Raw genomic sequence first — 17613 nt, forward strand, 5'->3', positions numbered from 1 at the left:
TCTCTACACCAATTTTGCTGTAGAGGGTACAAAAAGAGCATTAGCCAAGCTGTTATGGTAACTACAGTCTTATCTTTGTACAAATACTTCTCTCTCCCTGGGATTTTGGAAATAGCAGCACAGGAGGAGACATCGTTTCCCTCCCTGTGTTCTGCCATTCCCAGCCCAAATTAACTGTTTCAGTTGTGAGGAAGGGAAAGATGTCTTCCTTTCTGGAGCTGCCCTGCCTGAGGAGTCTGGAGTAAGGGAGCATCCCTTCCCCTGGCTGCCTCTCCATCTATCACCTAGGCTGGAATTGGGACAGTCGCACTTGCAAACAGACTTTTTTTTTTTTAAATTATTTCTGAATAAGAAAACTAATTATGTAAACACAAAAACATGAAGTAAAATCCCACTTTCAGAGTGAGATACACAGTTCTGTGTAATGCCTCAGAGGGATACAATAATATTGTTAGGTGGCTAACATGGGAATTGCACTGTCCATGCTGTAACAAACTAGCATATTATCCATTCCTTCAGGGAATGCCCACTAAAAATTTGCCTTGTATTTTCTGACTTTGGACAAAGTCTTTAGGATATTTATAGCTGCATCTCATTAATACCCCTGCTAAGAGAATGTAGTGGGGGGTTTTGTTGTTGTTTTTTTAAGGTTACAGTTTAAAAACCACGTAGCTGGGAGATTCTTATCACAAAGCAGGTAGACTAAAAAAGGTTAACGAACGATTACTCATGCTACTTTACAACAGGACTATTTAAAAGTAAATGAACTCTGCTGAGGGTCTTAATACCCCAGAAACTCAGTTACTGATGATCCTTAAGTCAAACAGATCCCATGTTGTCATGATAGAACAATGCCTATAGCTCTGTGCTGCTAATAATTTTCTGCTTTCTTGTAGGAAGTCAGGAGAGAAAGAAAATAAATAAACTTTTGTTGTTAGGTGACAAGTAAGATTTTTTCATGTTATTTTATTTCTATTACACGAAAGGTCATCTGTGATATTCCAGAAGGATAAAAGCCAAACTTTAAAATGTAATTTATTAAACCTAAAAATACTTTTCATAATATGCTTGGTTTTGCTGTTGCAGATATGGCAGTTCTAGGCTGCACTGCAAATAAAAAGAATAATTAGGGACTAAGACTTTTTTAAAGTTAGTCTATATGAAAGATGGAAGTAGTTGAGAAGAGTAGTGGTAAAGTATAGACAGGTTCTAAATAGTTTGTGTAGGCATTGAGGAGTGGGTTTGATTTTTTTTGTTTGTGTTTTTTTTTTTTTTTTTGTTTGTTTGTTTGTTTTTTAATTTGAAGTCAAATTTCTTAGAAGAGGGCCTGCATAAACATAAATAAGTACATGTAGTAAAAGGAAGGGACAAACGAAGGGAAAGATATATTAAGTATGAGTGTGTATTTCAAGAGAAATTAGTGTTAGGTTTGCAATCTGGTACAAAGGAACTCTGTATGTTGGTATCTTGTTCACAACACATAAGCAGCTGCTAAAATTTCCAGAATTGTTTAATTCAGAAAGTTGCTTGCTTCGTTCAAGGTGTGTCAGCCCCTCATATTTTCTGCTGTAATTAAACACTTGTAGCCTTACAAAAACTCCTTTAAATTGAAAAATGCATGGCAATTGAGTTATTTTTCCTTTATTTTAAAATTAATTAAAGATAAGTTAGTGTTGTGATATATGTCCTAAAGTTAATTCGTGTTGATAGATAAAATTTAATATCATCTAAATAAATGTAAGGTTTTATTTTAATCCAACAAACTCTGAGTTAACTCAGAGTTAAGCAACTCAGAAGAGAGTGCAGGAATTCCTCTCGCTTGAAAGGACAAGGGAGGGGGAAGCACGAGACATAACATGATTAAGAATTACCAGGAGGGAGACACAAACATGCATTAACTACCAGGAGAGAGACACAAACATGCTTTGGCTACAGGTCGTCAAAAAGGAATGTAGCATCTGCTCTGAAGTTACTTCATGTTAATAGAATATAAATTGTAATACTGAATGTATGATTATAAGTCCTGTATAAAGTAGCATGTTAGAAGTTAGGTTCTGTTTTAGCATTTTGTGGGTTAATTTGGGAAGACGGGGGATTCAACAAAATACAAAATATCCCTAGCCTGAAAAGGTGTGGGAGGGACACAGAAAGAGCTTGTTTGAATTACCAGAGAGGGGGCCTAGAAACTATCGCTGCCGGGAATCCCTGAAAGGATACAAAAGACAACGGAAAAAGAAGATACAAGTCCGGAGACCAAGATAATCACTTCAGATGGATATCTCTACTCGTCTCCGCCGAAATTAACATATACACGACACACCCGGGCTCGGCCATCAACGGCATTGTTTCACCCTACCGGTCTATTCAGACCCCCGATACCAGGACTTGAATAATTAATGAAGACGCCTCGGAAAGGATAACGTCAGAATTTCGGACTTCACTCCGCGATCTTGTGTATAAAAAGGGGTGGCCGGAGACCAGAAATTGTGAACTTGGGGGGGATACCAGGCTGACAGAGCTTGTTATCCGTGTTCACCCGGCATCGATCCCGGGCTCGGTGCTGTCCTTTTAAATTGTGGCTTTCCGAGACTGATATTTTGTCTCGCAATAAAATTCTAAATTTTGATACTTTGAATTTGGTCAATTTTATTTATAACAATTCTGGTGACCCCGACGTGATTGGAGTGATACCGGGACCCCCGAGGGACCCCCGTCTCTGACCAGGAGGCGCCCTGCTGAATTCAGCGGCCTGGCAGAGCTGGGGTATCCGGGTGGAACCAATCAACCACACGACGAACAAAAATAGCAAAAGCCACATTTAAAAGGGAGATAGGCGAGGTCAGAGCTCTCGGGGAACTCGGGGAGGTTTTTCTTTGGAAGCAGAACCTCCGGAGCCGCGGCGAAGAAATCTACTCATAAAAATCTACGTGCACGAAGAATCCACGCAGGAAAAGGATCGTAAGTATTGCGTGGTTGAGTGGGGAGTGACCGAGCGTGTGAGTGAGACGTGATTTTATCACGAAGCGAGTGGGACCCCAAAATCGCAGTTCCATAGTCCCGCGAGGGGCGTGGTCGGTTGCGGGGGAAGCGAAAGTTTCGGGGGTAAAACGCACCTCACACGTTAAGCCCTGAAAACTCGGGGAGTTTTCGGAAAGGGGGGTCGGTCACAGGAAGGCTGAAAGGGAAGGTTACGTCCTTACAAGAGTTCCGGGGACTGGTAAACCTTTCAGCCTTGGACCAGGGACGGTCCGGGGAGGAAGTAAGGAGAAGAGAGCTCGCACACACCAGAGAAAACCCGGGGGGGGAGCGATCACCCACAAAGGGCAAGTATCTGGTAAACTCACACCATGGGACAGACAAAAAGCAAAGCTAGCAAAAGGAATCTTAGGAAAACAAAGCGGGGAACCGGTAAAGGAATCCCTGAAATCCCAGTTGAGAGCCCCGCTGGGATGGATGTTAGAACATTGGGAAGAGTGCCCCATAAGGGAGAGAAAATCCAAGAAACGGATAGTGCATTATTGCATAGAAGTATGGGGTGGGGTAGAAATACGGGATCACGTAATTTGGCCCGTGTTTGGAACATTTGAAGAATGGATATGTAAGGCACTGGTACGTTATGTCGGAGAAAAGGGAACTGCGGAAGAACGGGAATATGCTGGGGTCTGGGGTAGAATTGATGCAAAATTACTACCCATAAGGATAAAGGACCCTGCCGATGTTTCCAGGGATAAGTGGGAGCCTTTAGACAACTTACCTCCACCTTACATTGTACCCTCACCCCCTCCCCTCCCTGAGCAAAACAATCCACAGAACCCGGGGAGATTGGGACCCCCTCTGGGACGAAGGGTCCCTATATCCCCGTCTCTCCCCTCTGCCCCTCCGATGGAGTCACAGACAGTGGCCCCGGTCCCACCGGTCGGGCTCCCTCCCCCGCTAGAACCTGTACAAGCCACTCAGCCACTGGGAGGGGGGGACACAAAGTACAAACACCCCTGCACCAACACGGGATGACCTGTTGCCTGATCTAGATCTGACGGCTTTCTTTAATTCTCCTGCAAACACACAGCAGGGTTGGGCAGAAGCAAAACACTCACCTCCCGCTAGGAGGACTAGGAGACAGCTAAAGAGGATGAATGAGACGGAGAGTGAAGGGGAGGGTGAAAGAGCAAATCTTTTCCCCTTAAGGGAAATTCCCACTGCTCCAGGAATTATCGGGTACGTAAACATCCCGATTAATACCAGTGATGTGAGAGCCTTTAAGAAGGAGATGGGAAAGCTTATGGATGACCCTTTAGGGGTCTCCGAAAGGCTAGACGAGTTCTTGGGAACTAGCATCTATTCGTATGAAGATCTCACAGCTATTCTCAGATCCTTGTTCAATACGGAGGAAAGGGAAATGATCAGACAAGCAGGGATGCGGGAATGGGAACGGAGGAACCCTCAGAGCACTCCTGGAGATCAGAAATGGCCAAGCCAAGATCCCCGATGGAATGCTCAAACTGAGGAGGGTAGGAGAAGTATGATTGATATGAGGAACATCATCATACAGGGAATTAGAGAGGCCGTGCCCCGGGGACAAAATCTGAGCAAGGTCTTTGGGGAATGTCAAGGGAAAGATGAGACTCCCACAGAATGGTTGGAAAGGTTGAGAAAAAGCCTCCAGATATACTCTGGGACAGACCCTGATTCTCCCGTGGGGGAGGTACTATTGAAAACCCAGTTTGTAGCAAAATCATGGGAGGACATCAGGAAAAAAGCTGGAAAAGATTGAGGGGTGGCAGGAGAAGGGATTGCAGGAATTACTGCGGGAAGCCCAGAAGGTCTACACGAGAAGGGATGAGGAAAAACAGAAAATACAGGCTAGGGTGTTAGTAGCTGCAGTAAGGGAAGCCCAGAAACAGGAACGCCCACAAGCTTCGGAGAAACCCTTAAGGAAAGCACCTCCGAGGGGAGCCACACGCCCGCAAAAGGGGACTTCAGGAAAATGGGTGGAAGGAATGGAATGTTTCTATTGTAAAAAGAAGGGACATATGAAAAAGGATTGTCCAAAGAAGATAAGAGATGAGAAGATGTTTCGGGAGGACTAGGGAAGTCAGGGGCTCTATCTTTTGGGGTCCATAACATCAGGAGAGCCCTTGGTAACATTAAAAATAGGACCCCAGGGAACAAAAATGGATTTTTTGGTAGATTCAGGGGCTGAGAAAAGTACATTCAAACAGTTGCCCCCGGGATGCCGAGTAAGTAAAGATTCTATGGTAGTTATAGGAGCTAAAGGGGAGCCATTCAAGGTACCCATAGTTAAGAACGTGGAAATAGAATCGGAGAATAAAATTTGTTTGGGAGATATGTTGCTAGTAGAAGAGGCTGATTACAACCTGCTGGGTAGGGATTTGATGGTTGCACTGGGGATCAACCTCATCATAAGGAATTCACAGATTACGGTTAGCATATATAAACTAACCTGTGAAGATGAGGACAAAATTAATCCCAAGGTATGGCACACAGGGAAGGAAGCCGGGAAATTGGCTATGGAACCTCTATCAATTGAGATTGAGAAGCCTGAGGATCCCATAAGGATCAGGCAGTACCCAATCCCTTTAGAAGGGAGGCGGGGGCTGAAACCTATAATAGAGGATTTGATCAAAAAGGGCATATTGGAGCCGTGTATGTCCAGACACAATACCCCAATGCTGGCTGTTAAAAAGGGAGATGGGAATTATAGGTTAGTGCAAGATTTAAGAGCCATAAATGAAAGAACAAGAACTCGGTTCCCTGTGGTGGCTAACCCCTACACCCTTTTGAATAGGATCTCCCCGAAGGATACTTGGTACAGTGTTATAGACCTAAAGGATGCATTTTGGACCTGCCCTTTAGCTGAAGGCAGCAGGGATTTTTTTTTGCATTCCAATGGGAGGATCCAGACACTAACCGGAAACAACAGTTAAGGTGGGTCTCACTTCCCCAAGGATTCGTGGACTCCCCAAATTTATTTGGACAAGCATTGGAAAAGTTGCTAAGTCAGTTCTCCCCTAGGAAAGGGACCAAGATCTTACAATATGTAGATGATCTATTGGTGGCTGGTGAAACAGAGGAAGGTGTAAGAGAATGCACTATTGATTTGTTAAACTTTTTAGGGGAAAAGGGATTAAAGGTAGCAAAACAAAAGTTACAGTTCACAGAATCTGGAGTGAAATACTTAGGGCATTGGTTAGTAAAAGGGAAAAAGAAATTGGACCCTGCAAGGGTAGCTGGAATCATAGAACTGCCCCCCCCTAAAACCAAAAGACAAGTACGTCAGCTATTGGGGCTGTTAGGTTATTGTAGACAGTGGATAGAAGGATATAGTGAAAAAGCTAAATTTTTTGTATGAAAAATTAACTGCAGAGAAGATAAAATGGACAGAACAGGATGATAAGGAATTAGAGCAATTAAAGGGTGCTTTGGTGACTGCCCCAGTATTAAACCTCCCTGATATAAATAAGAAGTTCCAATTATTTGTAAATGTAGGAAACCACACAGCACATGGGGTGTTGACACAAGAATGGGCTGGGGATAGGAAGCCTGTAGGTTACCTTTCCAAACTATTGGACCCTGTAAGCAGGGGGTGGCCTACATGTTTACAGGCAATAGTAGCAGTTGCCTTATTGGTAGAAGAAGCCAAAAAGATTACTTTTGGGGCTCCCATCACAGTTTATACTCCACATAACGTAAGAACAATTTTACAACAAAAAGCTGAGAAATGGCTCACGGATGCCAGACTGTTGAAGTATGAGGCCATTCTCCTTCATGCTCCAGAATTAGAATTAAGGACAACACAGGCAAGTAATCCTGCTGGGTTCCTGTTTGGGGAAGCTTCATCTGAGCCTATACACAATTGTATAGACCTAGTAGAATTACAAACAAAGATTAGGGAAGATCTGGAGGACGAGGAGCTCGAAGAAGGGGAAAAATGGTTTGTAGATGGGTCAGCCAGGGTTATAAAAGAGAAAAGAAAATCAGGATATGCAATTATAGATGGGAAAACTGGGGAAGTGATAAAATCAGGCCCCTTGGGCACTTCATGGTCAGCTCAGGCATGTGAATTGTATGCTGTGTTGCAAGCTCTCAAAGGACTTAAAGGAAAGATAGGGACTATTTTTACTGACTCAAAGTATGCTTTTGGGGTAGTGCATACCTTTGGAAAAATCTGGGAGGAAAGAGGACTGGTGAACACTAGGGGAAAAGGGTTAATACATGAGGATCTAATAAGGCAAATTCTCAAGGCAGTAAGGGAACCAAAAGCTATTGCAGTGGTATATGTAAAGAGTCACCAGGCTGGACTACAGTTCAGAATACGTGGGAATAATCTGGTTGATCAGGAAGCCAGGAAAGCAGCTCTCCTAACCCTGGACACCCCGGAAAGCAGGACAGAAAATCTTGGAAAAGTTTCTCCTCATCCCACAGAAAAAGAGATTGGGGATTTCAAGAAAATGGGGGGAAATTTAATAAATGGGAAATGGAAATTGACTGACGGTCGGGAATTGATTCCAAAGGCTTATGCCAGGATCATATTAAAAAGATTACATGCACAAACTCATTGGGGAACTCAAGCTTTAGCAGAACAATTTCTGAAATTCTTTGGATGCAAAGGTATCTTTGAGTTAGCCAAGCAGGAGGTTCAGAGTTGCTTGGTATGCCAGAAAATTAATAAATCAAAGGTCAAACACAATGCATTAGGGGGACGTCCTTTAGCATATCGCCCCTTTGGGAGAATACAAGTGGATTTCACAGAGTTACCAAAAATAGGTAGATATAGATATCTGCTAGTGATAGTAGACCAATTAACAGATTGGGTGGAGGCATTCCCTAGCCCTAGGGCTACAGCTCAAACAGTAGCACGGAGATTATTAGAGGAAGTAATTCCCAGATATGGAATCCCTGATTCCATAGATTCAGATCAGGGAACTCATTTTACATCTAAGGTCATAAAAAGCCTGGCAGAAGCTCTGGGAATCAGATGGGAATATCATACACCTTGGCATCCTCAGAGCTCAGGTCAAGTAGAGAGAATGAATCAAACTCTGAAGGCACAGTTGTCAAAACTTATGCTGGAAACTAGGATGACTTGGATCAAATGCCTTCCTCTAGCCCTCCTAAATATCAGGACACAACCTCATTCAGGTTCGGGATTATCTCCATTCGAGATGCTGTACGGAATGCCCTATGAGCATGGAATGCCAGTTGGACATCCCCGGGTGGAGGATTGTCAGATCCAGTCTTATATTGTTGTGATTAACAAAAATTTACAGGAACTCCGGAAGCGTGGACTGGTAGCACAAAGCACCCCCCTGGGATTTGCTATCCACAAAATCCAGCCGGGTGATCGGGTGCTAATCAGAGCATGGAAAGAAGCACCGCTGTCATCGCATTGGGAGGGACCTTTCCTCGTCCTCCTCACTACAGATATTGCCGTGAGAACAGCAGAAAAGGCTGGACCCATTCCTCCCGAGTGAAAAAGGTGGAACAACACAGCAGCTCTCTGCAGTAGAAAATCACCTCAGCGCCTGGAGATTTAAAGCTAAGAATTCATCGAGACACCCAATGACCAGCGCTTATCGGATAAGTTGCACTCAGGCAGGATGTCCCTGCTATCCTTTTGTTCATTTTAAGTGCGGGTATTGTGAGCAAGTTTGGGTAACTCATTGTGTCCGGGGAGCTAGACCTTAGAATTTGTGTGTACCTTGTTACGAGGAGGAAGTCAGGCTTACCAATCTATTCCTATACGTTGCCACAGAATCGGGATTGTTCGAATTGGATTCTCCTGAGTGGTTCCACTATTTCACTAAAGGGATAAGGGGAGGATTAAATAAAAGGGCGGATCCACTCGTAATTGAGTGCAGGAGAACGTTGAAAGTACCCTGTGGAGCGGATCAAATAAAAATAACTAGGTGGGAACAGTACAAGAGGCGATATGCTCAGAGAAGCACCGGCAGGGACCCGGAAGAATATCCCTGCTGCCAAGAAGATGGTTTACCCCGCCGCTGGTGGCAACCCAACGGGCGAAGGGTGGAGCAGAGGGATAGGTCTATGGGTAACCCTGGTAATCCTGAGTCGAGCCATGTACCCCACGAATGGCCTCCACAAACCCCAAGAGGGAATAGGGAAGGGAACTAATCCCTCCACGGTTCCTTCAAACCTTACCAGGAACAGAGTTTCAGAATCCAGGGTACGAGTAGACTGGTTTACACTAAAAAGGGGGGAGAATCACAAATGGAATGAAGGGGTTAAAATTGAACAGATCCAATCACCCGATGGCAATATCTAGGAGGAGAAGGGAGGTAAGCAGTCTTCCTCTGATCCCCACCTGCAAAGAATGTAACAAGACTGTCTGGATTGGAGGAAAAAGAGAAAGTACTTTTGTAGGATATTTACAAGTTAACCCCTTATGTTATGATAAGAAGAAACTAAAAATGTGTGCCCTGAATGGGAAAACATATTGGAGTAAAACAACAAGGGAAATGTTAACAGAATAATGGTTAAGAGGCTTTTTTATCTTGACAGAGAAAAAAGACTATAACCAGAACACGAATTAAATTGGTGAATTTGGAAGAGGGGGGATTGTGATATATGTCCTAAAGTTAATTCGTGTTGATAGATAAAATTTAATATCATCTAAATAAATGTAAGGTTTTATTTTAATCCAACAAACTCTGAGTTAACTCAGAGTTAAGCAACTCAGAAGAGAGTGCAGGAATTCCTCTCGCTTGAAAGGACAAGGGAGGGGGAAGCACGAGACATAACATGATTAAGAATTACCAGGAGGGAGACACAAACATGCATTAACTACCAGGAGAGAGACACAAACATGCTTTGGCTACAGGTCGTCAAAAAGGAATGTAGCATCTGCTCTGAAGTTACTTCATGTTAATAGAATATAAATTGTAATACTGAATGTATGATTATAAGTCCTGTATAAAGTAGCATGTTAGAAGTTAGGTTCTGTTTTAGCATTTTGTGGGTTAATTTGGGAAGACGGGGGATTCAACAAAATACAAAATATCCCTAGCCTGAAAAGGTGTGGGAGGGACACAGAAAGAGCTTGTTTGAATTACCAGAGAGGGGGCCTAGAAACTATCGCTGCCGGGAATCCCTGAAAGGATACAAAAGACAACGGAAAAAGAAGATACAAGTCCGGAGACCAAGATAATCACTTCAGATGGATATCTCTACTCGTCTCCGCCGAAATTAACATATACACGACACACCCGGGCTCGGCCATCAACGGCATTGTTTCACCCTACCGGTCTATTCAGACCCCCGATACCAGGACTTGAATAATTAATGAAGACGCCTCGGAAAGGATAACGTCAGAATTTCGGACTTCACTCCGCGATCTTGTGTATAAAAAGGGGTGGCCGGAGACCAGAAATTGTGAACTTGGGGGGGGATACCAGGCTGACAGAGCTTGTTATCCGTGTTCACCCGGCATCGATCCCGGGCTCGGTGCTGTCCTTTTAAATTGTGGCTTTCCGAGACTGATATTTTGTCTCGCAATAAAATTCTAAATTTTGATACTTTGAATTTGGTCAATTTTATTTATAACAGTGTGGCATTGGGACTTCTAAAGGAAATTTGTAGCACATCTAGCACTAAATATCAAAACTACATTGAGCCATGTGTCCAGAATTCTAATGTGTGTTTAACTGATTTTAGTTTCAAGGAGTATGAAATGACACTTACCATACAAAGGACATTGTGGTTACTATATAAAGAATCTGAAAAATCTCTGCAGATTCATTTTGTGGCTTGCCATCTGCTATCAAAAGACTGCTGACTTCTTAGGAGATCTTACAGAGTGCAATAATTGCTAACCAAGGCTTTTAGAAATAATTTTGAGATAAAAAGTCTAACCATTAATCCCTGTAGGAGCTATATTAGTTTTTTGGTTTTTTTTTTTTTTAAAAAAAAAAAAAAAAAAAAAAAAAAAAAAAAAAAAAAAACCACAAACTGGTCTGCATATAGGAACTTTTTGATTAAATTATTTGAAACACATTTCAAGTTTTGAAGTTGAAAATTAACCTGACTTTTTTTGTTAAACCTTGAACAAAGCTGTTATCTAAATTTCAAGCATATATCTGATTGTGGGGAAATCTACTGCGGAATCTTGCTGTTAAGAGTGGATGCTGTAAAGAAAATTAGAGCTGAACTCTGTTACAATAAGCTTTTTTTGACTTTAAGAATATTTTGAGAGTATCCCCAGTAGTTAACATCCAGTCAAGGAAGCCAATTTGATTTAGTCCTGTGATGAGATTCTCATTTTCCCCTTTGATGCCATTTACATCTTGCAAATACCTCTTTGTAGTTGCTTCAGCCTTTAAGGAACAGCATGGAGACAGAAAACCTTGAAACAATTTCCCTTTTTTAGATAGGTGCTGAGATAGGGAAATGGCTTGAGAAATGAGAACATGCTTAAAGTTCTGAGGATTAACTGAAGTTGGATGATATATTTGGACAAAGTGAACATTTTTCCATGAATAGCAGCTTCTGTGTTAAGGCTGGGGTTTTTTTTCTGGCTTAGTTCTTCCAACACAAAAATGTTATATAAGGTGGGGTGATAAGAGCAGCTGTTTGTACTCCTGGAAAACCTGCAGCTGGTCTCACAGGATGTGCCAGAGCAGCCCCTCACCTGGCCACTTAATCAATGTTCTTGGTGACAATATAATAATGAGAGCCCATTTCAGTTTCTTTCATTTTCCAGTACATTTATGTTGAGATTTAAATATTGAAGATGGGCCAACAAGTGTCAGCGTCTAAGGTACTAAAATCAGTGCTAAAGCATGATGGATATCTAGTAATACTGTCTTGCTCTCTATTATCTGCTTTTGCCTAAATGAGTGATTTGTTCTTGGCTTCCAAATAAATAATGCAGAGCATCCAAAGAGGCCATCTCACAGTTCCTGAATCCAACTTGAAACTGTGATGAACACAGATATTACTAGCTGTTGTTGTTCTTTTTTAAGTAACAAAAAATAGGGCAGTCATAGAATTTGGTGCCTCTTTTTGATGAAACTAGAGCAGTTTGGGAAATATAGACTAGTTTCATCAAGTTCCTCACCATGGGTACTAAAGAAAGCAGGGCTAATTATGGTATTTTTCAGATTTAATATCATTATATATTTCAAATGTAAAAATACCTCCTTCTCTCAAAAGCAGCTGTCTTTAAATATGAACAGTAAAAACCTTGCTTTGAACAGAGCATAGCATTTTTTCTTATATGACTACAAGAATTCAGTTATTTACTCTGTTCTGTATTTAATTTTTCCTCTTGCATTACTGAATATTATAAGATATTTTCTGATTTATACGCTCAGTTTACATTGATGATATGAGAGAAACAAGGTTTACTATTTTGTTCTCCAGCTGACAAACTGATGATATATGCTAATGTCTGACTTCGAGACAGCTTTTTTGATTAAGAAGTGGAATTAGCAGATAAATTAGGCTGCTAATTCAAAGACTAACCAGACTCCTCAGATAAAATCAAGTTGTTCAGTTTCTTTGTCTCGCCTCTCCTTTGATATTTGTTTACAGATGGGCAAGGGAATTGCTATACCACAGTTTAAAGAAAGAATACAACTCCCCCCAGAATTTCTGTGGTGTACACACATGCACTTCCCTCCCCTCTCTTCTGCATCCAAAAAAAAAAAAGAATTCCAGTGTTTTGGCCAATTATGTTTCTGCTGAGAATGTGTTTTTCTTTTTGAAGGGGGTTTCAAGGTACAGGAGGGCAACTTAAAGAGTAGCAAACTACTTCACTCAATAATTTAGATAGAATATTTCTGATGTTAAGCAATTTTAATAATTTTTTCCTCCACTTTTGGTGTGTCTTTTTTAGAAAGGCCAGGTATTTAGTGTCATCGTTTAGTTTCTCAGTGATGCTCCAAATTACCCTTCAGAGGCTGGAAAGGAGATCCAGTTTAGCTAACGCTAGGAGCTTATAAATTTAATATAATTAAAAGCTACTGGGATTAAGAAGTCAGTGTCTGTTAGTAGTTCAAAACAAGTGATGATGTACAAAATATATGTTCTATCTAGAACAAAGAAGACCTACAATTATTTCCAACCCGGGGAGCTGTTCTGGGGTTTAGTTTTAAAATGCTCTCTCCAGAAGTGAGCAGCCCCATACAGGGAGAGCTCTCTTTGTAACATAAACAAAGGAATGTTATCTTTATTTTTTTCCTTGTTATGTCAGATTTTGTTCTGCTTCTTTTACTTATGTAATACAAATATTGTCTTCGTAAACTAGGAGTTTGATAAATCTGGGTGAGATGATAGTTCCTTTGGTTTTTTTCTGAACACAATTCCAAAGTACTGAGAGTTTGGAGAGAGTTTGTGACAGAGAATAGGAGAACATGGTCTAGGAGAAGCCTGTATTTCCACATAACTCTCTAAAAATACTGCTGGACATTAGTCATGATTAATAGGAGGGATAAGGGAATGTAATGTCATGCAACTCTGAGAATCTTGCAACCATCTTTAGAAAATGCTGCTTCTTACCAAAATTTTGGAAAGTTAATGCCCTTACAATCTTTCAGACGTTTTCCATATGAACCATATGTGATCCTTTTGGGTGTCACTTTGAAAAATGAATTCAAAGCTGGATCCACAGAGCTTGTGTGAGCTTGCACACATGTGGAGCTCCTGAAATGAAGCATCACTTTCTGAATGGGACTACCACATTTTGAAATAATTTGGAGCTTGGAAGAAAGTCAGAAACTGGCAACAGTTTTACAGGAAGTAAATAAAGGATGTACAAATCATAATACAAAAACTCACCAGCAATTTCTGTTTGGGTAGTATCTCGAATTAAAGTGCATGAATGTATGAATAAAGAGGCTTTTTTAAGCTTTCCCATCAGTAAAGGGATACTGGTGTCTGGCAACCACCTCCCTTCTGCCTTACCTGTGTTACTTATTGCATTACCTATGAGGAGTGTCTGGTTCATTGTCAGTGTGTCTTTTAGACCTGACTTCAGTTTTCAGGAGAAACTTGAAAGCTAATTATCTTCCTTTAATCTCAGAAAAGCTTCTTAATGGTGTAGTGAGATATAAATCCTGCCTTTTCAGAGGGCGTATGTACACAAAAGCAGTCCCTGAGGAGGGTTTCTTTTTGGTTTGGGGTTTTTTTGGGGTTTGTTGGTTTGTTTTGGTTTTTGTTTGTTTGTTTGTTTGTTTTGTGTGTATGTGTGTTTGGGTTTTTTTGTTTGGTTCTTTTATTTGTTTGTTTGTGGTTTTTGTTTGGGTTTTTTTTTTTTTTTTTTTTTTTTTTTTTAGTAAGACTGCAAGCAGATACACAGAGTAAATGATTTTTGCCACCTAGTGTCGTCTCACTGTTTCTCCCATTTGGCGGAACTTTCAAACACAGAATAATTCTTTCCACAAATATTTTACAAATTACTGTGGTTAAATTCATGTTTCCTAAAAAAAAAAAAAAAAAAAAAAAAAAAGGTGGGGACCATAGAATCAGTTCTCTCTTTCTCTGTGCTCTTCAAGAAATTTGGTAGGTTTAATTTGCATGTTTGCAATCTGTTTCTTGACAAACTTTATGGAAGTGTTTCTTATGTGAAAAACAGACTAAAATAAAACTATCCAGCTTAGTACAGCTCCCAAGACTCAGTATGAGTCCTGCTTTAAATGGTTGGAATGCTGGATTGCCATGGATTCTTTTTTCATGGGGAAAACTGAGGCCCCCATTAAGGGAAGAGTTGTGGGTGGCTGTGTCCCCAGCACACCACACTGCTCAGGTAGAGTCCTTATCCCAAAATCATGTCCATAACAGGGATAATGTTTCCTGTTCTCAGAGGAAATAGATTGTTCAATCTGTCTGTTGGCTGATTTCCTTGCTTACAATACAACTTTCAACACAGGAATGAGAACTCTTTGTTTTGTTATAGCAGAACTTATAAATGGAGTATTTTACACCATAACACAAACTAAGAGAGAATCTGTTCCTCATAAAACTCAGAAAAATGTAAGTGACATTACTGAACTGTGTTGTGGAATTGTAGATTTATTATTCATGTCAGAGTGAGCAATTTGATAATGATGACAACTTCCTGCAATGCAGAGGCTATATAATTTCAGAGAGGAATTTTTTTTCATCAGCCAATAACTTCCTGTGTAGTCCAAGTATATCCACAAGAAGATAACAACTCTGGGGATTTCAGTTGCTGTCATGCCTCGAGGAAATTGTTTATTGTGATTTTAACTGTTTTAGAAACTGAGCTTATCTAATTTTCCAGATTGAAGCTATTGGATCTCTGCTAATGTTGTATTTCATATTGAAAATATTTGCACTGTTAGGCTGTGTCCTCGCTACCCACTAGTGAAAATGGGGTTAGAATGAGTCAGGATTTAGGGATTTGAAACTGTTCCCTTAGTGTGCTGCTTGGGAGGGTAAAAAGGACAGCTTAATAAGGAGGAGTGGTGTGTTAAACTTACATACTGTTGGGATATATTTGAGCCCTTTTCCAGAGAAGGGGTCATATGCATGCTTTTACTGGAGCGCTTATAGAAATTTTCAGAGGTTTGCTGAAGGAATGCTCCTCATAAATGGTTGCATATGGAAAGGACAGGTTGGTGGTGTAAAACAGTTTGTAAGTGTGCATTAATGACTCATAAATCATTCCCAATTTCTAATACATAGGCAATGTTGAAATAACATGCCTGAAAATTAGAACAAAATTTGTCTGGTTCTCTTTTGTAATCGTTTCATGCTGCATCCACCAGAGAACGGTCATGGTGCAAGAACTCAGATAGAATGAGGTTTCTGTCTTCTCTGAAGGTAAACCAGAAATTCTCGCCAAATTAGGTTGCATTCATAGTGAAACAGAACTTGTGCTGCAGCCATTATTCTAACAACATCCATCTGTAAAGTTGTTTCTCCGTTATAGCCACATCTTGGCGCAGAAGTTTGTGAAAATCACACACTGAAAATAAGTAATAAGGTTACCGAAAGATGAGAGAAGAGGCTGCTTGGAAGGAAACACTTAGAGGAGCTAATCCAATGCTAATGCATCTGTTAAAATGCTGTTAATTTTAGGACAACACTTAGAGGAAAACAAAGAAAACAATTTCAGCAAGCAGTATAAGGTTTTTATATTTTTTTTAAGAATTTTGCTGAAACTTTATTATGGTTTCTTAGGAAAGGGCCTCTTTAAAATTAGCACTCTGGGCCTTTACCTGCTGTATAAACATCACCAAGTAAGAAAACTTAGAATGCTTGTAATGTGCAAGCGATGATCATTTCAGCAGGGGACAAAAATGCATGCATCCTTGCACTGTTTTGGAAACTGCCCTGCTCTATTCCTGTGTTCTTGGCAATGTCTGTGATGGCCAATCAACAATTTTTCAGCTACGGACAAAGCGGATCTTGCAAGGATGTCTGCGGGCAGCCACTCCTCCGCTTCTCTCATGAGCTGGTTTTCAGCACTGAGCTGTTCATGTTTACTCCAGGTTTGGCTTTCTTCCCAGACTGGAGCAGTGAGCTCTTTAAAGGAAAGCCCTTTACGGGAGCACATATCCTCAGCAGCCTGAATATAGTGATAAGCATATGTTTTTGGAAGATTTCATGGGTAATATGGAAGCAAGTGCTTTTCCTCATTTTTATGGGTGATGAACCAGTGTGTACCTACCTTAGCAGGTAATAGGTTTAGACATTTGCCTTGTACAGGCATTCCTAGAAGTCTGGATCCTTCCATGTAGGTCTGCCCTAATACACGGTTTAGTCCTGCTCCCAAGAGAACACAAATAATTGATATCACAGCCAGGAACAGATCCAAGGTCTCTTAATTTCTATTCTGTATTATTAATGTTTTGCAGATATCTGTCATGTCAAACTTTCCAGGAAGCCCAGGAGTTGAGTTTGGTTTTTAATAGCAGCTATTACTCTGATTTCTTAGAATTAGCTTTAATCATTTTAGAAGAGCTGTACAGCAATCTGAAATGTCATCCTAATGCAATATTTTGATATAGCTCTCTCATGGCATATATGTTAACTCTTAGTTGCAGGCACAAGCAAGAACAGCCCTAAAAATATATATATTTAAAAAACCCAGCCAACAAGTGGGAAGGGTGAGAGAACAATAAAGAATGTTTCTGCTCTTTCTCACAGTACTAATATCAGCTTTGTTTCTTGGATGTTTTCAGTTAATTTCTTTCCTGTTCTGATTTCTAGGAATAAATAATGAGAAGTCTGTTTAATACTGTATTTGGCTCTCAAGAGCAAAGTAAAGTGGCTCTCTCCCTTAGTCTTCAAATCTCTTCAAATCATGGTTTAATAATGGAGAATTATTGCCATAACATAAAAGGTCTGAAGGCTAAAAACACCTTTATCTTTTTTTACTGTTTCTTCTATCTTGACTCCAAACACTTGAATTTGCCTTTGAGCTTATTTCTAATTTGAAATACTAATTTTTAAAAAAACATAACTTTGAATGAACTCCCTATGCAAGGTGGCAATCACATTTATAAAATGGTGTATACAACATATTCATAACAAAATAGTGAGACAAAAGGATAAAATGAAAAAATAAGGTACATTCGCTCTTCCATGGAGCAATACTTGTAACTTAAT

General features: G+C 40.6%; 1 protein-coding gene across 8 annotated transcripts in view; it reads left to right on the plus strand.

Moving 5' to 3' along the window:
- ROBO2 (roundabout guidance receptor 2) overlaps positions 1–17613 on the plus strand; it is an 865503-nt gene that overhangs the window by 283330 nt on the left and 564560 nt on the right. The gene's annotated exons all lie outside the window — the stretch shown is intronic.

The sequence above is a fragment of the Hirundo rustica genome, chromosome 2 (genome assembly GCF_015227805.2).
Source record: "Hirundo rustica isolate bHirRus1 chromosome 2, bHirRus1.pri.v3, whole genome shotgun sequence".
NCBI lineage: Eukaryota > Metazoa > Chordata > Aves > Passeriformes > Hirundinidae > Hirundo > Hirundo rustica.